The 22,877-nt window shown below is 39.1% G+C and overlaps 1 protein-coding gene across 4 annotated transcripts in view; it reads right to left on the reverse strand.

Moving 5' to 3' along the window:
• Positions 1-17,951, reverse strand: part of PPM1B (protein phosphatase, Mg2+/Mn2+ dependent 1B) — an 81,066-nt gene extending 63,115 nt beyond the window's left edge. For all 4 annotated transcript variants that reach the window (XM_059943448.1, XM_059943450.1, XM_059943449.1 and 1 more), the window contains exon 1: positions 17,523-17,951. The gene's annotated coding sequence lies outside the window, so the exon portion shown is untranslated. The remainder of the gene's footprint in view (positions 1-17,522) is intronic.
• Positions 17,952-22,877: the final 4,926 nt, after the last annotated feature.

Here is a 22,877-nt window from a genome sequence, read left to right on the forward strand (position 1 = left end):
CAGAGGAGGGAGGGGGTAATGGGATATATGTATATGTATAGCTGATTCACTTTGTTATAAAGCAGAAACTAACACACCATTGTAAAGCAATTGTACTCCAATAAAGATGTTAAAAAAATAAAAATAAAAAAACCCACAAAGCTTATTGCCCGGGACTTGTGAGTCACACAGTATTAATACCAATCCAGAGCCTTAAAAAACATATTCTTCCACAAATATCTGCATCAAATCCTAAACGCTAGTCTCTGAATAAGAAGCAAAGGAAGAATACTTTTCCCCCCTCACTAAACGCAATATTTGGCTCTCATCCTTCCTTCCAATTCTTAATGCTTTCAGAATTAAATCAAAAGTTCTCTCTGCCTCCAAATCAACTCTGGTGAATTGTTATATGAGTGGCATTTGTTTACGATTTTTGAAATAATAGCAGATATGGAAAGTTCAAAAGGGTCTGAATAATTGTTAAATTGATAGTTTTAACAGTTTTCATTATAGGTGGGTAACTAGGCATTGACTACACCCAGCTCCAGTAATAAAGAGATGTTACTGATGAGAATATGCTGCGTAGTTTTAAGAATCTCCCCAAATTTGGAAACTACAGCTCTAGATTAGATTATGAAAACAATTCAGTAAGTCAAATTTTGTGAAATTAATTTATAATAAGTGAAGTTCACCATATATGAGAATAACTTAGATTTCTTGTTCTAACTCAAAAGCATAGCTAGAAATTTCTCAAAAGCATAGCTAGAAATTTCAAATTTGGGGCAACAGTACCAGTTCTTAATCCCTCCCATAGTCCTTCAGTAAGGAAAAAGTAGGTCATAAAATGGAAACAGGTTTGGTAACAGTGCCATTTCGTTTTAGCTGCCAATTTAATGAGAAAACAAAAACCTATCACTGTTTGGATATGTATAGTGTACTCTAAAAATTAGACTACATGCATATCTGAACTGTGAAGAATATGCATTCAGGCTTTGTCAGATTTTCATCAAAGTGACAGCAATGCTCTATGCCAGAAAACAATGATACTTTAAGATATGCAAAGAAAGAAATGTTCTCATAGATTTTACATACAGCAAAACTGATTTTCAAGTACAAGAGTATAAACAAACTCTTATGAACATGCAAGAACTCAGGAAATATTGTTCCCGTGAGGCCTTCCAGGGGAACCTGATTTGAGACAATGACATAAGCACGTGAGGATGAGGAAGAGAAAGAGGAGAAAGGGTCTCCTGAAGGCACAGAACCAGACTGTTGCATGAAAGACCTTAGGAATGACAGAAACCTCATTCCCAACGGCCATCATGACCAGATCCATGAAGCACTGCCTGCCATCATGAGCTATCAAAAGCTAGAAATGCCAGATTCTTTGGTATCAAAGGTACACTTATTATGAGTCACAGGATCTGCAGAAACCCCAAGTCATGCCCTCTCTTTTAAATTACCACTCCCCCCCTCAAGACTTCTTTTTTTACATTAAAAAAAATAAAAACAAAAAGGTATGGGCATTAAAACGAAGTAAACTTGAATTCAAATGCCAGCTCAACCACTTACTGTGTCACCCTGACCTAATTATTTAATTTCCTCAAAGCCATGATGTATTCATCTAAGAGATAAGAGTAATAAAAGCATCTATATCACAGAGCAGTTGTAGTAACTGAACAAGACAGTGCAGGTTTACTGCATAGGTCAGTGTCCGGCATAAAGTAAGTGCTTTAAAAGTATTACCTATTATTATCATTATAATCCACAAATCATACCTTAGTCTATCATAAGCAACATAATACATAAAAATCAGATATATTCAAATAGCAAAAAAAAAAGTACACTTTATGTCCCAGATCAACTATTCATATATAAACTGACATTAGAAAATATCTGATGTTTAAGAGAATGATTGTCCTATGGATAATGAACGCTCAAGTTTTTCCAACTAGGCAAAACTATACTATTTAAATACTCTTTAATAGCTTTTTTCATTTCTGAAATCCTTTCAATGACTTCTGAAACCAGCAAACCAGAAAAAAGTTTTTAATAAACTAGATATTATCAGATCATTTTAGTTGATTTTATATATATACATGTTTACTTATATTCCCAATATAGTAAAACCACTGCATCTGTCTGAATTACCTTCTCATATGTATAACTCCCTATTAGGACACATGAAGAGGTAACACCAGTGTTAGACAGCTTTACTGTCAAAAAACAGGTCACTTCACTACGAAAATCTCGGATTAGAGTCCAATCCATAAAGTTCCATTCTGCTGCCCAACTTGTCCTTGTTGCTGAAGACCCCGGCTGCTGTTGTTTTACGTATGATAAAATGTACCCATTTTACATATACAGTTTGATGAGCTATGACAAACGTATACACTTGTGTAACCACCACCACCACAATATACAGAACATTTCTATCACTCCAAAAAGTTCCTCTGTGCCCCTTTGAGGATAATCTCCCCATCACCTCTAGACTTAGGCAAACACTCATCTGCTGTCAGAGTAGTTTTGCCTTTTCTAAAATTTCATGTACATAGAATCATACAGTATGTACTCCTTTGTGTCTGGCTTTTTTCACTTAGCATAATGTTTCAGAGATACATCCATGTTGTGTTTATCACTAGCTTGTTCCTTTTTATTGCTTCCATGGCTTTTGAAAATTTCGGGCCCTCACAGATTTGGAAGAAGGCTGAGGCAAAGCCCAAAGAAAGTAGTTTAGGCTGGTGTAAAGAACACATCACCAGCTACCTGCATGTGTCCATTAAAAGCTTGATATTATAAGGTAAAAGCATTTTCCCCCTTGACCCTAACACTGTATTTTTCAGCTCAAGCTGCTGAAATCAGAGGGAGTTCATGTCCTACCTGTATTTGACTACAAAAAGCAAGTAAAAAAAAAAAAAAAAAAAAATCAGAGAGCAAAGGTTTCATGAAGCTTTTGGAGAAAATTTTATTTGCATGTTTGATTATCTAACCATTTTAGTGCTATGTTTATAAGAAGTTAGTGAAGTGGAACAGAACATGACTCTAAAGTACAGTCATAATCCTAATATTCACCAAAGTGAATTTACATTACCCTGGAACATGGTCATAGTATGAACAACTTATCTAGAATGTTTCATATAGAGAATATTTTCTCAAGATATAACCATTATCAGGGCTTCCCTGGTGACGCAGTGGTTAAGAATCCGCCTGCCAATGCAGGGGACACAGGTTCGAGCTCTGGTCCAGGAAGATCCCACATGCTGCAGACCAACTAAGCCCATGTGCCACAACTACTGAGCCTGAGCTCTAGAGCCCGCATGCCACAACTACTGAGCCCGCGTGCCTAGAGCCCGTGTTCCGCAACAAGAGAAGCCACTGCAATGAGAAGCCTGCGCACCGCAACGAAGAGTAGCCTCCGCTCACCACTAGAGAAAGCCCACGCACAGCAACGAAGACCCAACACAGTCAAAAATAATAAATAAATTTATAAGAAAAAGATATAATATATAACCATATCAGTACAAAAATCCCCAATATTCCTGGCAAAACAACTCAAACACTGATGTTTTGCTTGGTAGAATCGGCTCCTGCTTAAAAAAATTAGCTCATATATCAGTCTGGTCCTAAAAAGGAGGCTTCTCAAGACAAGATACTTTGCGGAACTTCACACTACTGATAATTCCTCCCTTCCTGAAACTCTTGACACTTCTGCTGACTTTCAAAACACTCGAATTCAAAACACTTACAATCATTCATGTTCATACTTTTTCCTTCAGCCTCCTAAATTCAAGAGGGAAGTGGGCCCCCCAAAACAGTAATTAGCCTTCAACCCAAAACGTTGTATCTGCCCTCTGATCCAATCTCATTGCTTCAACCACCACTTCTAGATTGACTTCTCAGATGAATTTTAGTCTAAGATTTTAATCATTAAGCTTGGCTGCTGTACATAGCTCTTCAAACATAACATAACCAAAATCTTCATCTCTGCCCCCCAACCACCTTCATATCCCAATCTAACTACTATTTGTATTAACTACCTGTTAATCAACCTATTTGTAATCTCTCTTTTAGTAACTTGGGCTAGAAACCATAAATCTTTTATATAAATCCAACCACTACACACCATGTCCCAACACATCTTCCATTTAAGTATCTCACTTATCCTCCATCATAATCTTGAGCCTTATGATCTATTCTCTGGATTATCTAACAGCCTCCTAATTGGACTCCCTGACTTCAATCTCCCCTTCCTTCAATCCACCTTACAGATTACCACCAACTTGATTTCCGTAAAACATACCTTACCTGTCTCCAAAAGATAAAGTTGCTTCCCACTCCCCAACTAAAATTGAGTACAAAATATCCAGTCTGGAACCTTCTTCTCTAACCTGCCCAGCCGAGGACTTACACAGGCCAAGTACATCATGCTCACTCCCACCTCACAATTTGCCCTATCTCTTTAATTAAGCTAACCAAATCATTCAACATGCCTATGAAATAACATCTCCTCCTTGATACCTTCTCCAACCTTTCACCCCACCCTCTCACCACTCTTATACAATCATTCATATTCCTTTTAACGTTTTCACCTTCCTTATCTCCTCACATCCTAACTTGTGACCTTGGCACCTAGCAAGTATTGAGTAAAATACACATTAAGTTAAAAAATACTTCTTCAAGAAAAGATATCCTGTCAGCCATTCCAACATTCACAAAAATATTATATTGGTCCACTGTAACATTTATTAAGTACAGGCAGTTCTGGATTTCCAGGAATTTTACTTTTTGCGTTTCACATTTAAAGCACCCAGACAATTATACCTACTTAACTGCAGACAGAGGACACACTAATGAATTTGTCACCTGGTTTGTTTCCAGATGCAGCATAAAGCATCCCCAACTGCCTACCTCAGTGGAGCCCTACAGCCCTTTTTGAAAACATCTTTGGCTCTAGGCCAGAATCCACTCCGCCTAGCTCTTCCTACAGGTCCTTGAGATTAGAGTTAAGGAAAGAAGAAGCAAGACTAAGCCCTGAGCAAAGGGAAGGAAAACAAATATACACAAAGGATTGTTTAAGTATAAAGCAATCACTGTGTCCCCCTTCTCTCCCTCATATAACCATTCAAGCATTATTCTTCCAAGCATTCACTTCAATCCAAATACTTTTGGAGTCATTTTAAAACTGGCTTTAGGTTAAAATGTTTAATGTGTCATTTTATAGAGACACTGTCTAATTAATCCGTAAAAACTCTTAAACACGATTAACAAAAACACCAGCATTCTAATGGCAAAGTAAATCCATATCTATGCCTATAAGATTTTGTCATGAAGAAAAAAACAGGGACTTCCCTGGTGGTCCAGTGGTAAAGAATCTGCCTTACAATGCAGGGGACACCGGTTCTATCGCTGGTCAGCAAACTAAGATCCCACATGCCACGAGGCAACTAAGCCCACGCGGTGCCTCAACTCCAGAGCCCACATGCCCTGGAGCCTGCGCACCACCACTAGAGAAGAGAAAACCCGCACGCCCGAAACGAACGATCCCACCTGTCTCGACGAAGAACCCACGTGCCCCGACGCAGCCAAAAATAAATAAATAAAATTAAAAAAAAAAGACAAAAACAAACAGGAAAATAGAAAATAGGGGAAATGATAATAGCAAATACACAAAAGGGGAAATTTAAATGGCCAATAAACATAGGAGAATGTTCATCCTCACTAGTAATAGGAAAATGCAAAATTAAGGTCACAATGAAACATCAATTCTCTCTCATTACATTGAGGGGGGAAAAAGATTCTCAGTACCAAATGGAGACAAGGATATAGAGCTGTGCTGTCTGATACAGTAGCTACTAGCCACTTGTGACTAGTAAGAATCTGAAATGTGGCTAATGCAAATTGAGACTTGTTGTTAAATATAAAATACATGCCATATTTTGAAGATTTAATAGAAAACAGAGAATGCAAAAATCTCACTGCTACTGTTTACATACCAAAATGACATTTTTGATATACTAAATACATCACTAAAATTAACTTCACCTTTTTTGTTAATGTAACTACACGAAAATTTTAAGTTACATGTACGACCAACATTATATTTATATAGGACAGCACTGATATTGATATAGAGCAACAGGCACTTTTATATACCACTGGCCAGAGTATAAATTGGTACAGCCACTTCGGAGAGAATTTCAAAATATTTAGGTAGGTTGTAGGATAAGAATAACCTACAATTCAGCAGTTATACTCCTAACTTTGTGCTCTAGAGAAACTCTCACACATATATACAAAAAGATGTAAATGTTTCAGCACGATTGTATATAAATACAAAAATAATCCAAATGTTCATCCAAAGACACTAGACAAAATGTGTTATAATCACACAATGGGATACTATGCAATACTATTTAAAAAGAGGAATAGATCAACAAGGAAAAACTCTGCAGAAATGTTAAGTAAAAAAAGCTAATTGTAAAAAAAAAATTCCATATATAATCATGCTCAGAAACTATAAACTATCTTAAAACAGTCCTACACGCTATTTACACATAGATACATACATGGAGATTGTATATGTGAGGGTAGGCACAAAATTCAAGACAGTGGGAAAGAAACGATGGTATCCAGGAAGATTACAGAAGGGCTTCTACTATACCGATAGTGTTCTATACCCTAAAATAAGCTGGGTAGTGGGTACTTCATGTTCCTTATTCTTTTTATGCCTGAAATATTTGTTTTTAACATATGATTTAGTATACCATGTATAGCACTATAACTGGGTATACTTTATGGTTTGGGGGACATAAGCAAAAACTTCACAATTTTAATCATGTGAAGAGCAACCTTTATACCTTGAATAACATCAGGATGCAGGAGAGGCAACATTGAAACACCAATTATATAAACACCAATTTTATACCACTACTATCAACATAATGAGAAAAAGGGAAGAATACAAATCAGGGGTCAGCAAACGTATTCTTTAAAGAACCAAATAGTAAATATTCGGGGCTTTGCAGGGCCATATGGTTTCTGTCACAGCTACTCAACCCTGCCATAGTAGTGGGAAAGCAGCCAGACAGTATGCAAACAAATGAGCATGGCTGTGTTCCAATAAAACTTTATTTACAAAAACAGGCAGCAGACCAAATTTGGCCAGTGAGCTTTGGTTTGGTAACCCCTGTCAAGATCCGTCTTTAAAAAAGAAATCAAGGGCTTCCCTGGTGGCGCAGTGGTTAAGAATCCATCTGCCAATGCAGGGGACACGGGTTCAAGCCCTGGTACGGGAAGATCCCACATGCCGCAGAGCAACTAAGCCTGTGCACCACAACTACTGAGCCCGCATGCCACAACTACCAAAGCCCGCGCGCCTGGAGCCTGTGCTCCGCAACAAGAGAAGCCACCGCAATGAGAAGCCCGCGCACCGCAACGAAGAGTAGCCCCCACTCACCACAACTAGAGAAAGCCCGTGCGCAGCAACAAGACCCAACACAGCCAAAAAATAGAATAAAATAAAAATAAAATAAATAAAATTTAAAAAGAAATCAATAAATCCATTAAGTCAAAGTCTGAAGGAGAAATGGATTTCTATAGTAACAAAGTATGCCATGAATTACCCGGTAATCACAAAAGAGAAATGTTTCTTGTCCATGGAGACATCTAGCAATCACCACCTTAACCCAGCGATCAAACTTAGTACCACGAATAGTGCGACGCAATCATTTTGTACCTCCTGATGTGATGTAATATGAAGCAGCATCACCTATGAAGTATCCTGGCCAAATGTTTAACCTGAATTCAACGCAGTCTTTAGTTAAGTTTTAAACAAGTTTCAACAAACAATCAGACAAATTCTGAATACAGGACATTTTACAAAATAATTGGTCTCTTGAGAAAGTCATTTTTTAAAACTGGTGTTTAAATTTAAAAGAGAATTGAGACACAACAGCAAATGCAATGTAATGCAAGATCCTCACTGGACCTTGGTATGGAGGGGAAAAAACTATATAGGACATCTGGATTGGGGATTACATGACTTCTGGGGATTAGATAACTGTGTTACGTACGGTAATATTTTAAGTATTGAGGAAAATGTCATTTTTTGGAGATTCATACTTAAGTATTTAGGGGTGAAGTGACATGATGTCTATAATTTATTTTTAAATGGTTCGGCAAGATTATGGATGAAGCATATGGGGCAAAAATATAAAATACCACGGAATTTAGGTGGTGGCATATATGAACTCAATGTACTGTTACAATATTCCATAGGATTAAAAATTTTCATAATAAAAACGCCAGAATGCGTTGAGATTATATACAGAATGCAATGAGATTATATACTTATTAAATTTTTTTCATCAATCTCCTCCACAAATATTAGTCTTAAGTTTCCCTAAAAGCTCTCAAGGTCCTAAACTTTCCTAAAGTTCACAACCCTGATGTTTTTCCTTTTAAGCATCTTATTTCTAAAAGTGAGAACAAGGCAATTACAAGGTAAGACAATCTAATTATACTGCCATTTGACTTTTACACATTTTATAAAGATTCTTAATATATAAAACATACTTATAATTCCTTTACAGCATTTTTACTTTTCACCTTGTATAATAATTCATATATACGTTTACTCCTTTCCTCATACCACACATGGCAGACTCAGATAATCTTTGTTCCCCAAAGTATCTAACACTAGCAGACAATATTTACTTACTAAATAAAAACTGAATAGCAGGAAATTTGTGTTCATACCTTTAATACATTAAGCATCAAGTCCTTGAGAAGGAATGCAAACCTCCCTCCCCTCTTCTTACTCTCTATTCTCCTCCCCCTAAAAGATACTGTCTTTATGGGAAAATTTATTCAGCAACTTTTTATAGAATATAATATAGATACATGGATAAATCTGCATACAAAACTAACACAGTTGTTGTCCTTATGTTGCTTACACTTTGGTAGAAAATGACAATCTTTTTTTTTTTTATTTATTTATTTATTTATTTATTTATTTATTTATTTATTTATTTATTTTTGGCTGTGTTGGGTCTTCGGTTCGTGCGAGGGCTTTCTCCAGTTGCGGCAAGCGGGGGCCACTCTTCATCGCGGTGCGGGGACCGCTCTTCATCGCGGTGCGCGGGCCTTTCACTATCGCGGCCCCTCCCGTTGCGGGGCACAGGCTCCAGACGCGCAGGCTCAGCAGTTGTGGCTCACGGGCCCAGCCACTCCGTGGCATGTGGGATCTTCCCAGACCAGGGCTCGAACCCGTGTCCCCTGCATTAGCAGGCAGATTCTCAACCACTGCGCCACCAGGGAAGCCCGAAAATGACAATCTTAAAACAGAACTCTTAATTTAAGAGTCAAAAGGACCTCAAGACATCAGATGGTCCAGCCCTCTGCCTTAATGCAAAAATATTACATTACAGATTAAAGTCACTAAATTGGAGAAAGAATAAGTGACTCACGAAGTCACAGGATCATTAAAAGGCTCAGTGGGAACCTCAAACAGGGTCTTCTGCCTCCTGGTTTACTATATATCATTTAGTATAGCAATAAGAGAAAGCACTCAAACATTCCAAGGCTCTATGGTAATGACTTTACCTGGAATACCCCAACCCAACAATTTTATTAAATATCCTCACTTAACAAACAAGAACACCGAGGCTTAGAAACATTAAGTAACTTGCTTTAAATTACCCATCTACAGGGTGGTGGAAGAGGGATTCAAATCCAGGTAGTCTGACTTTAGAGTCTATGCTTCCAATCACCTTCCTCCTTTTGGAACTTTTTCCAGAAACATAACCCACTCCTAGTACAAAGCTTTCTTACACTTAATATACACATACAAACATACGCAACAAAACAGTGCCAAGCTTCCTACAGCATTACCTAAAAGCATAAACTAGCAAACATTCAGAAATATGTATCTAAATCTTTGGAAAAGACGCCTCATGCACATTTGTGAAACAGTAATTCTCACCTAGGTCTGTGGATGTAGACCAGTTTTCATTCTTAGGTGACTAAGAAGAATTACAAATAACAGAGTTAAGGCCTAAAAACATACTCTTTTAATGTCGTCACTGTTTGGCCAGCACCTCTGACCATCGTTCAAGTATAATCCTGAAGCTACTGCTATCTAGCATCTCCCAAACTTTGTTAGACAAAATATCACACAACCAGTTAACCATCACACTTATTTTTACCTTGTTAGATCGTTTTCAGTCCTCTTAAAATCCAGGGTCAGGGTTATTCCAGCCAGCTCTCTATAATTAACTATGCATCTCTACTCCTTTATATTCAAAATATACCTTATCCCTGACTCCATAACTTGGCCATGTAATATATATCCGAACCAAAACAAAAGACCCACCTGCATGAATTCCACTTTGTAGGGTTGTCATAAAGTCTGAAAACATAGATATTATTTTAACATATTCTATAACACCAATAAACCATTTATTGTGTATGCATCTGTGTTTCCAGACCTGGTAGCCACCCTATACTTAAATAAGAATCAAGTAAGCAAAGACAGAGGCAGAAAAAGCAACACAAATCAAAAGTACAACAGCAAATAACCTGAACTAAAATACAAACCTATCTCTGAGAAAAAGACTCAAGATGTAAGATAAGAGCAATAACATCCTAAATCATCACTTAATCCTTATAAGCCTCTACTTCCCTTATGAACTAGAGTTAGATTTTATAAAACGAAAACAAAATGAAAGTATAACTGAACTCTATTATGTACTGAGCTAAAAGTTACCATTTCACTTTCACATTTTGATTCAAAACACTCCAGAACAGCTGAACATAAAGAAGTTAAACTCAGTTTCCTTACATTTAGGACCTAGAACCACCAAAGCTTTAATTAAATTCTGAATCATATAAACAAACCCAATTATAAGAGATAATTTAAGAAATCAAGTAAGGTTGTTTTTGTTTTGTTTTTCCATCTAAAATACAGGCACTCAAAGATGCCCAAATGTTGAACAGCTTAATGAACCTGGTCTGAATTACAGTACTAAATTTAATATATTCAAAAGTTCAAGTTCTTTTGCACATCAGAGTTTTGATAAAAGTGATAAATACATTAAAAGTGAAACTAGAAATTTGAAGGCTTATTTGAGTGCTATAAAGGAGGTCTCTTAGGTCATGAATGGAACTAGTGTTCATTTTTATATTGGGGCACTGAAATAAACACAAGTTGATTTGCTTTAAAATAAAAAAATCAATCTCAATTCACTGCAGCAAGATCACATGAAACTCTGACTCAATGACTCACTAATGAAAGCAAAAGACCATTATGCATTAAAACAAAAACAAACATCAAAGATCTCTCATGCTTATCTTAAAAGTGTGCAATGTTTGTGTAAACTCAAGAAGAGCCATCTTTACCAAACTGGATCATCACTAGTAAAGCTAAAGAACAGAAAGTAGAAAACTAAGCACCTACTTCATCTCTAAGTGCAAGAGGACATCCTCATGCAGAAACTTACAATGCAGGAAGACAAAGACACAACTTCAAGTAATATACCGCAACTACGGAATTAAGGGAAGCAGTGGCTATATACAGATCACTATGAGCACAATAAACCTAAGAGACAGATTGACTCCATCAGCTATCTTCAAGAGAATTGTCTTATAACTAGAGACAGAATAGCAGTCACAAATCAGTGACAGTATTTCAGACACTACTGGCCAACCATTAATCTTTCAGCTGTATTCGCAAAAGAAGAGAAACAACAGGGTCTTTTCCAAACACAAATAATAACATATATTTTATAGGTGCATCCCAAGTTATTTAAACCACACTTGTTAAAAGTCCTGTTTACCCTCCTCCCATTATCCCATCTTTTCTCCCATTCTCCTGTCCAAGAACTCCTCTATCCAAGGTTCGACAGTACATGGTGTTTCCCCCAGCTTCCCTCATGCCTAATGTAGGGATTTCTTTTTTTACCTTTGGCTCACATTTTAATCTTAGGTACAACAATATTTCCCCCTTCCTACTTCCTCTTTTCATATTCCAGTTTTTGTCCAGTTACAGAAAAACTCTTCTTCCCTCTCTCTTGTCAAAAATAGTAAAGCTCTAATCATAGCTTCTCAGCAAAGTGTAGAAAACACCATACATGCCAAATCCCACTCATAATTAAGTCATCCACAAAGGGAGCAGAGTTGTAATGTAAATTAAGGAAGAGTTTGTTATCGGAACAGAAGATCTCCGAGGGCAGGGATTTTGTCTATTTTGTTGGGCCTCCTGCCTGGAATGGAACCTTGCATATTAGAAGGCACTCAGTGAACGCAAGAATAATTGGGGGGTAAAAGGAGGGTAGCCCACAGACTAAATACTATTAAGCTCTACTGAATTTTTTACTTCTCAGTGGGTTGGTAGCCTAGAGAAGTAAAAGTAACAAGAAGCCTCTCATATCTAAACTTGATCTCCCCCCACACATTCTATCATTTAGAGTTGCTTTGAGTTTAATTATTTCCTCTTTGTAAGAGACTAGGAAGGGCCACCTGTGTTCAATAGATAGCACCAGTTCCTTAACTCAGAGTTGATTGCTTTAATCAGAAGAGGGAAAAAGAAAAACTCTTTGCCAAAATAGCTTAAGCACCCATGAGTGATATGGACACTCCTAGATTCTCCTATTCATAAGAACATCTATTAACCATCCCTTTTCAAAGTTAGGAGTGCACTTATACATACCTACACCAAGAAAATGCAATTATACTTAAGAATCAGTGACATTACCCTCAAGCTTTTAAAAGTTCTTTGAAATCCTTCAGAACTTCACAAATGTATCAAACCTACTTCTTCTCAGGTATGTACTATCTATCAAACAAAATCTATACACTTGGCTTTTTTCTTATCTAACAAACTTGATTATACCTAATAACATAACCACATTTGACAAGTTTTCCATGAAAGAAAAGGTTTTTCATGTTTCTTTCATACAAATGCATTTTCATTCACAGCCTATTTTGAAGTGATCATTCTACATAGACAAAAAGCACCAGCAATACCAGACACAGGTCTTACCCTCCCTATATCACTACCAGTAATTGGTCCCATCTCTAAAAGTAAAACAAGTTCCTTAATATTAAATACAAGTCTTGCAATGTTCCTCTCTCATCTAAACTTCAGACCATGTTTTAGTAGATCTTCTTTTATTCAAAAGGATGCAAAACAAGTTTTCCAACTAGCATTATGTTTCTAAACTTTAAGATCTTTAATTTTCAAGAAATAAATCAATTTAAAGCCAATAAATATAATCTTGATATTTTAACATACTCCAAAAGAAAACTATGAATCCATTTTTAGCAAGTTACTATTAAACTACTTATTAAGTCATAAAAGCATTAAATTGGCAAACTATGCTTTAAATGTTACAAATCATGTTAAATGTCTAAATATATGAACAAGTTAAACTACTACAATTGATTGTTAAACTACTGGGTTCTTCAATAAGTTATTACAAAGGGTATCATATGTTAAGACATTGTAGATGTGGTCAGAAGTTAGCTGTAGTAAAAGAAAAAAAAAATTTACTTGAGAAATTCTGTGTCATGGCTTACCATAATTCAGAGCAAAATGTTTACGTCTGTCATTAACATTAAACTTAAGAGGAAAAATAAAACACTTGAAAACTTAAAAAAAAAAAAAAAGGTATGAACTACCACATGGTATCTGTTTCCTAGGTTGCTAGATGATACTAGAAACTAAATCTCAAAATCTTCATAACATCTGAAAAATGAAACTACAGTAGATAGACTACACTTTTGGAAAGCTTTATACCTTTATCAAGAATTCAGTGAAGACTTATTTTTATAACACTGATTCAACTACCTAATCAAATCACTCAAGTTAGTCTAAATGGTGGTGGTCTGGTCTGGGGACAAACCAGAGAGACAGAATGCTGAAAAGTGTAACTCAAGTCAAATCTAAACAAGGAGGTTAAATCACCTTAGAAATGTTTCATTTGAAAAAAAGATTCCAAAATGGCTAATCAGAGATATATGCATACTTAAATTAGTTTGAAAGATCAAAAGTTATTTTATTTTAAATCAATGTTTTGATGTAAAGTATACCAACAAAGACAAGAATAAAAAACAGATTATGAACCCCATGTATCTTTTTCTTCACCTATACTTGTTAGATCAGCTGCTAGAAGCTGATGACAAGCTCTGTTATTTTATAAATTTTATGACAGTCAAGCAAAAACTATAAAAATCAATATTCCCCAAATCAACACTATTTTACCTTCACTGTTTAGTTTGAGTACAGGATAGTGAGATGGGTAGTAATCCAAATTACACTTATGGAGTTTTCTCAATTTCTAGGAATCTTACTCATATCCCCAATTAATCAATCCTCCTAATTCACACAGAGTGTGAAAAAATCATCAAAAATCCATATTCCCCAAAATTCTCTTACCACTCATTGTAATTTTAACCTAAGTATTACTTAAATAAATTTTCCTATTAGAATTTTGGAACTTAAAAAAATTTTAACTCTTAGGACTCTGATACTTCAGTTGTTTCCCTACTAATTTTTGCTTAAAATCAGTGAACTGTGAAAGGCACATTTCACAAAAAAGTAAAATGCCATGTATATTTTAATAAGTTAATTTTATTCACCTTATTAATATCTTATGAAGGACTACTGTAGAGTTCTATTTTAGTTACTTTCTATGCTAGATAATGTCAAAAAATACTTTTAAATAATTACATATAATATACAAATATTCATATAATGTAGATAATATGTGTAACTACCACCACTGAGTATGGGGGGGAACATTCACTCCCAGTAGCACGTGCAATAAAAGAAATGTTTACCAATCCATCTACAAGGACATGTTTGCAATCTTTCCACCACTGGCTCAGCCAGTTTTCAATGAAACTCCACAATCGCTAAACAATACTATGGCAAATTCTACTCTTCCACGAATGCCAAGAGATAGTGTATCAGCGTCACATCAAGAGATAGTGTATCAGCGTCACATTTTAATTCAAAAAACTCCATAAAAAAATGTACGTTATAAGAAAATAAACTTTCAACGACAGCCACTTTTTCTGACCTCGTCAACCTGTGAATGAGGCGTTCTTAGAAGCACAGATATTTTAGACACTATACCATTCCTTCAAATGATGTAATCTTAAGGTATTTGGTAATTACATGTGAATTACTAACATAAGCTAATATTTACTGACCTATCAGATAAACTGAAAAGGCTTTCACCTGTTCCTGGAGTCTTTATAGAAATCACACCCAGTATAAGAAAACAGGTGTTGAAAGCTCTGATGGTCACATCTCAGAGAATAATCACAACATGAACAAATCCAAAGGGTAATGTCCAAGAAACTGGGGAAATCTTAACTAATGGGTATGAAAGATCAAATAAAAATACTATTCCATGCTGACAGTGCAACATAAACACTGCAGAAACTGTAGTAAGACTTTTTATGAGAGCAAAAATAAATGAAAAGGAGAAAACACAAACAACCATTAAAAAAAAAAAAAAGATAAGGAAGACACTGAGAGAAGGTAAGAAGCACAGTAAAAATCAGGATTATCCCTGAAAGAAAATCTGTTGACTAACAAAATCTGTTCTAAATACTAAATAAAAGTTCTATTGAAACAACCCATTGTCCATTCAAGAAGCCTACAAAATTATTCCTTTAAGAAATTACCATTTCAGGGCTTCCCTGGTGGCACAGTGGTTAAGAATCCACCTGCCAATGCAGGGGACACGGGTTCGAGCCCTGGTCTGGGAGGATCCCACATGCCGCGGAGCAACTAAGCCCGTGTGCCACAACTACTGAGCCTGAGCTCTAGAGCCCGCGAGCCACAACTACTGAGCCCACGTGCCTAGAGCCCCTGCTCCGCAACGAGAAGCCACCGCAATGAGAAGCCTGCACACCGCAACGAAGTGTAGCCCCCGCTCGCCGCAACTAGAGAAAGCCCGTGGGCAGCAACAAAGACCCAACGCAGCCAAAAATAAATAAATTAAAAAAATAAATTAAAAAAAAAAAGAAATTACCATTTTAATAGTAAAACTGCAACTATATCTTTTTAAAAGGCTATACACTTGGAAAAGACTACTATAATAATTAGAATAACTTGCCTCACCATTTATTTAGAAATGCTCTATTTAAAAGTAGGCCAACAATAGGAACTTTGCTATTGCACAACAGAGAAAGTAAATGAAATAATGTCTATTAACATTCAGTGTTGATAGCATGTTTCTCCATCTCCTAGAACATACTGATTTACGCTAACCTGAACAATTTACCACTTCTACCTCCATGCAGTAGCTCAAATAAAATGAGTTCCTGTGTTAATCCCACAGTAAACCTCGGTAATTCTCACATCACAGGAGTTGTAAACGTTTGTTAACAGAAAAAGAATGTTTTTCCCAAAATAGCTACATAACTCTTAAGACTACTCAAATTCCTAAATAATCCTTTTTACAAGACTCCCGCCAACTTTACTTTGATACATTAAACGTGGAGGCTATTTTAAAAGGTATTTAACAGTGACTTCATCAAAACAGCTTCCTAGTTGTTCTCATAATGTCTTTTTTCTAAAGTTTTCAAGTTGTTTTTAAGCCAACTTGAATAGTGATGAATGTGAGCCGCTATCAAAACGCTTAAGAAGCATTCTGCCAAATAAGATGGGCAAATGTTCTAAATCTGCTCAATCTGACATTAGAGGTCATGCAACTTGAAAAATGAAATAACTATTTCCAACACTCATTGAGCCCTTCATTTTAAAAATAACTTCAGGGCTATTTCCACACTCTACATTTAATAATACAATTTCTTAAAAAGGATGTTAGGCTCGCTGAAATCAAAAACTGATCTGCCACTTAAAGCTGGTGAGTCTGTTCTTAATGGGCCTCTGGTAGATTTGGGATACTGACGATAGCAGTTTCATTTAAGAACTTCACTAGTAAAAAGAATGACATCCGAAAAGGACTGCTGGGGAAGGCAGGGAAGAGAAGACCGGAGTCTCCTAAGAGAAAGAGAAACGATTTAAATAAAGTCGCTAAGGAGGGAGGAGGTGGTGAGACGCGTAGACAGAAGAGCGAGAAAGAAGATTTAACGAGGAAGTGAAATGGAGCGCAGAGGAGGGCAGAAGCTAATGAGGAAACAAATGGGAAAAGGTAGTGTTTTCAAACAGGCATGCACCAGGAAGGGACGAGTTACGGCCTGGAGTAGCCCCAGTGCTTTCAGGTGAAAGAGATGCTCGCAGAGAACAGGGACAAGCAGTTTACTTCCAGGCTTTGGAGCAAACTAAAATTCCCTGCCCCGAGCCTCTCCCAGCCTCGGCCGAGCGCGGAGGCGGCGGCTGGGGAAGGGGCCTAGCCAGGAGCCAGGCCCGGCGTTCCGCTCCTCTGGGCTCCGCGGCCGAGGGAAAGAGGCGAGGATTAGGCGGGGAGAGGTCCCGGCCGCAGCTCGGCGGCACCCCGAAAACGGTCCGGGGCCTCGGCGGTGCCCGCGAGCCGTTTCCCCTGCGGCGGGGCGCCCAGCGGCCTTACCTGGGGCGAGGGAGGGAGGCGAGGTCTAGGGCGTCCGCTCGCGCCCGCCGCAGAATCCCCCTGCTGCACTCAGCCCAGGCTTCCAACGGAGGCGCGACCCTGGCTCAGCCGCCGCTTCCCCCTCGGGGTCTTGGCCACCGCCTCCGCCGCCTCCGGGGCTGTTTACACCGTTGGGCCCCGCACGCCGCCGCCGCCGCCGCTGCCGCCTTCTCTCCACCCTAGCGCCGTTGCCGATTCGGCCGCCGCCACCTCCTCCGCCGCAGCCTCGTCTCTCTGGAGCATCTTCCAGCCACCGAACCCTGAGAAACAGAGACTCCAGCCGCGCCGGCAGGAAACTCCCCCGCAACTGCTAGGGGGACGAAGCGGTCAGAGCACCGGCGGCTTTTCCGCCATTGAGCAGCAGCCGCTCCGCTCCTTCTGCAACCCCCCCTCCCCGCACCCTGTCCTTCCCCGCCCCTCGGCGAGCCCCGCCCCCAGCTCCCACCCATTGGGACGCCGCGCGGTATCTCGCTGTACCCGGTTTGCTGGACGGCCCATCAATCACCGCCCTCCCTCCCAGTCCCGCAGCCCCTGTGCCGCCGTCCTTAGTTTTCCCCGCCCACAATGCCCCGCCTCTGGGTTCCTAATTTCCCATTGGGCATCAGTGACCACCTTCAATTGGCAAGGTCAACTATCCATCAAACACCGCCCACTGAGTGAGACCCAACCCTTCATTACCCTTTACTTCATTCAGCCCCGCCTCTGCTATACCTCCGGACGTCAGGGACCAACCCACCCTAACAACCATACGTAGAGACCGTCGTCAATCAAATAACGCCCACCTGCGCTCCGCCTCTCAAAGCCCGAGTCCTAGCGATAGTCTTTTCTTATTGGTATAAAGGGTGGCCCGAACTCTCAATCATTGGCTTTCTCTACATGTCCGTCACGGAACCAATTTCCAAGTCCGTCACACCGGCTTTTTTTTAAATGAACGCGCAAAAGGCGGGGAAGTATTCGAAAAGCGATTGGCTAGTCTTCGGAAACGGTCAAACCCAGAGTCTATGCGGAGCCTTCTCGTTCTGTGAGGACCGTGTCCCTTTATTTTTGACCTCTAAGCCTCGCGTAAAACAAACGCCATAAAGGAGCCAGCGGGCTGTCCAATTATAGGTGTGGAGGCCTAGTCCCACCCGGAATTGCAGGGGGTTGGCTGCTGATTGGCAAACAAAGTCCTACTAGGCCCTCATTGGAGGATATAAACGCCTCTCTTAGACGTCGAGACGGGAAGGGAAGGCGCAGGCGAGGACAAGAAGCGATCTAGGGAGAGGCGGTTGTTTTGCTTTAGCCAGCGGGTGGGGCGCACGCGGGAGAGGGAACCTCGGCAGGCACGGCTCTGGGGGAGGTGTTGCGGGGAGGGGAAAGGCCCGGATGCTCCCTAACAATGAAATCATCGCCGACCAATCAGAGCAGCTGAACTGGGATACCTGCCTAACCTGTCCCCAGAAGCGAAGAAAATGAGTTAGAGAGCGGGAAATTGGGGTGTCAGGAGAGGACAAAAAGCGACGTGAGAAAATCAGACAGGCGATCCCTTCAGGAGGATTCTGTGCTGTTAGGGGTTATTTTTATTCCTTCTCGGCCCGCACTGTCTGGCATTCAGCCCTTGACATTTCCGTGTTTTGTTTCTTAGTCAACGTTGATTTTAGAAACTCTTGGCCTAGTCTTTGACATTCGTTCGCTCCACAGTTATTGAACGCCTGCTATTTGCCAGGCACTGTACGGAGAGCTGAAGTACAAAAATAAATTAGGTATAAGATGATGGGTGCTATAACTGAAACGTGGTGACGATGAAGTAAAGGATCTCCTGTGAGTAAGTTTACGGAGGAAGGCTTCACAAAGATACAGGATTAGTCTAGAATGAATGACTCAATAGGAGGATGAGGGAAGTGGACTTAATTCTTCCAGCAACTGAATTAGACTAAAAGGTACTGCCAGGTTAATCTGCCCCTCCTCCACCCCCAGCAAAAGAATAACTAGAGTGTAATGAAGGCATTCTAGTACCTTAAGATACATTTTTTTTTTAATGAAAATTCCCTGAAAGAGAATTTAAACCTTATTCACACTTTGATGTAAATTGGTCTGGGTAGACAATTTAAGCTAAGATCCAACAAGTGCTGTTCAGCTTAAGGGCTGTCAGTGTTTGGGGGAGAAGGGCAAATTTAAGAATAGGTCAGTTGTCCTAGCCATGGTGAGGATGGCAGAAAAAAAGACTTGATTGCAATTCAGATTTCTTGATCTACTCAAGTTTGTGTAAGGACAGTGTTTCTTACAGCATGGTGGCTAGACCACCAGCATCAGAATCACCTGGGGTGCAGATTCCTGGGTCCACTCACATCTATAATATCAGGGACTCTGGGGACAAGACTTAGTTGAATTTTTAAACAATTCCCCAAGGTGGTTTTTATGAACACCAAAGATTGAGACCTTCTAGCATAGGTAATGAAGACACCGTAAACTAAAATTCAGTTTCCCTACTTCTGCACCTTGGAAAGACAAATAATAAGAAAAAGAAGTAGGCCCATTTAGATTTTGCCTCTCCCTTGTCCCCTTTATTATCAGCATGGGATCATACAGTTCTCAGGAAATATTTCTTCAATGACTTATAGAATATGTTTCTTTAAATCATACTCCTTTGCCTGACACACCTTATATAGGGGTAAGGGAATCTAGGATCCCAGCTTCCAAAACAGGAATCAAGCTAAAGATCATAAAAATTGAGACATCTAGGGACCCTTGTCTTGAGAATCCAAGCAGCCGCAAAGGGCATCAGAGAATTTTCGTGGTCTGCTTGATGTCCTTCTCACTTTCCCTTGGTTGACCTCAAAATTAATACAAAGCACAATCATTTAGGTGGGCTCATCATGCATTCTTTCAATCACTAAAAATAAGGATGTTTTGAATACTGTTCTAGGTGCTGAGAATATAACAGGGATCAAAAAGATTTTAGGTTAACTTTGTTATATACTTTATCTAATTAAAACACTAAACCAATATAGAAGGTCCAAGAAGATTCACAAAATTGATGTGTACCATTATAACATACAATGTGTCAGAAACATTGAGTACCATCATAGTGGGCTCTGCTACAAACTAGCTATGTGGCTTCAGCTAGTAACTAAGCTAACTTCAGCTAGTCAACAAGCCTTGGTTTGCTCTTCTGTAAAATAGGAATCATAACATCTTCCAAAGTCAGATGAAGAGCTTTTGACACTCTCAGTAATAATACAAAGCACTCCCCAATACATAATTTAAAATGGAAATAATACTAAACGTAATGTAGAAAAGGTTCTAATTTTTCCAATGTTGACTATAGTATTCTCAAGTTCTTTTTTAAATAAGACATCAGATATCAATTTTTTCCAAATTTGGGTGCCCCAGTTTTGCTGGGGCACTAAGCCCACACTTGGTAATCCAGTGCTGCCTACTTCACGTGGCTATTTTAAAGATTAAATGGGATATGGTATATAATAGCACCAAATACAGTGCCTGTCACAGTTCAATCAGAATCTTTATATGTCATAGAGAAGAAGTTTCATTTATTCATTCAGCATATTTATGTGCCTGTTATATGCAGATGAGTATATTCTCTGACAAGGAGCTTCAGAATCAAACTTCAAGTAGTCTGATTTGAGCAAATTGATCCTCTCCCTTCTTAACCACTGGAAATATTCCACTAATAAACCTGTTTTCTTCACTTAAAAAGAATTTCACCAGCTCCACTCTACAAATGTTTACTAAGCGTTCACTGTGAATCAGCTACTATGGTAGGTGATAGGCATTGCTGCCCGTGGAATTAATTAACTGATATTGTGGTATAATAAGAAATATATATTTGGTCTTCATCCATAGTTTTGCAGCTATGTTTCTGTTTTATCTATGCACAGATGAAAATAAAATCAAGCAGAGGCAAAACCAAGAAATCTTTGCAGATACCAGTAGGTCCTCAACGCACCTAGCTCTCTCTTTCCCAAGCCATTAAAGACCTTAGGCTCTGAGACACCAGGGCTTCACAGCTTTCTAACTTACATTAAGATCAAGTGGATCTGGTGCCATGGATGATACTTTAACTGAAGTTTATCCCTAAGGTCATGTAACGCTCAAAGGTTGCATTAATCAGAGTCTGGCAAGAAACAGATGGTGCAACCAAATTAGGAATTTTGAGGAGAGTGTAATAATGGGACTATTTTTAAAGATGCAGGCAGGGTAGAGATAAATCATGAAGTCTAATCCCCTCAGGCTAGTAATAGGGAAGCATGGTATCATCTCTATTCCTGAAGGGATGAGAGTAGGAAGGGCTTCCAGAAACCTGTACCTGGAGAGCGTTGTATGCAGAGGGTTCCGTGACAAGAACTCTGACTTGTGGTGAAGGACAAAGTAAGCCCTCCTCAAGTAGGGGATAAATACCCCAGCCTCACTCTCCTCCCTCCCTTTGATCTCCCACAGGTGCTACCCATTGGCCAAACCCAACTGGAGCCTGTTGATGCTATCCATATAGGTCACAGAACAAGATGGAGAAATGGAGGGACAGCTGGATGTCTAGAGGGACACCAAGAGATATCCAACACACATATATTTGAAGACAACAAGCACACACATATCATTTATTTCTAATTATAGAATTCGTCTTTTTCCGTAGCTGAAGAAAATTCAAATCATAAAACAAAGAAGAAAAATTTTAGAAGAAATCCCTAAATCAAAGATCTCAAAGTATGGTCTGAGGACCCCTGAGGGTCTACAAGGTCAAAACTATTTTCACAATGATATTAAGACATTCTTTGCCTGTTTCACTCCTGTTCTTTCACAAGAATACAGTGGAGCTTTCCAGGGGCTATATAACATGTGCTGTTGCAACATACTGAATGCAAAAGCAAATACAGATTCCAACTGTCTTTTTTCTTTTTTTTAACTGGGATTTTTTTTTTTTTTTTTGGCTGTGTTGGGTCTTTGTTGCTGCATGTGGGCTTTCTCTAGTTGCAGCAAGCGGCGGCTACTCTTCGTTGTGGTGCACGAGCTTCTCGTTGCAGTGGCTTCTCTTGTTGCGGAGCACGGGCTCTAGGCAGGCGGACTTTAGTAGTTGTGGCTCACGGGCTCTAGAGTGCAGGCTCAGTAGTTGTGGCGCATGGGCTGAGTTGCTCCGCAGCATGTGGGATCTTCCCGGACCAGGGATCGAACCTGTGTCCCCTGCATTGGCAGGCGGATTCTTATCCATGGTGCCACCAGGGAAGCCCCTCCAACTGTCTTTTATTAAGCCAGAGTTTAAAGAGAGTGGCAAAAATATAAGACAATGTCTCCTTCCTCACTAATATTTTTGTTATTATTATA

This window comes from Balaenoptera ricei, chromosome 13, assembly GCF_028023285.1.
Source record: "Balaenoptera ricei isolate mBalRic1 chromosome 13, mBalRic1.hap2, whole genome shotgun sequence".
Taxonomy (NCBI): domain Eukaryota; kingdom Metazoa; phylum Chordata; class Mammalia; order Artiodactyla; family Balaenopteridae; genus Balaenoptera; species Balaenoptera ricei.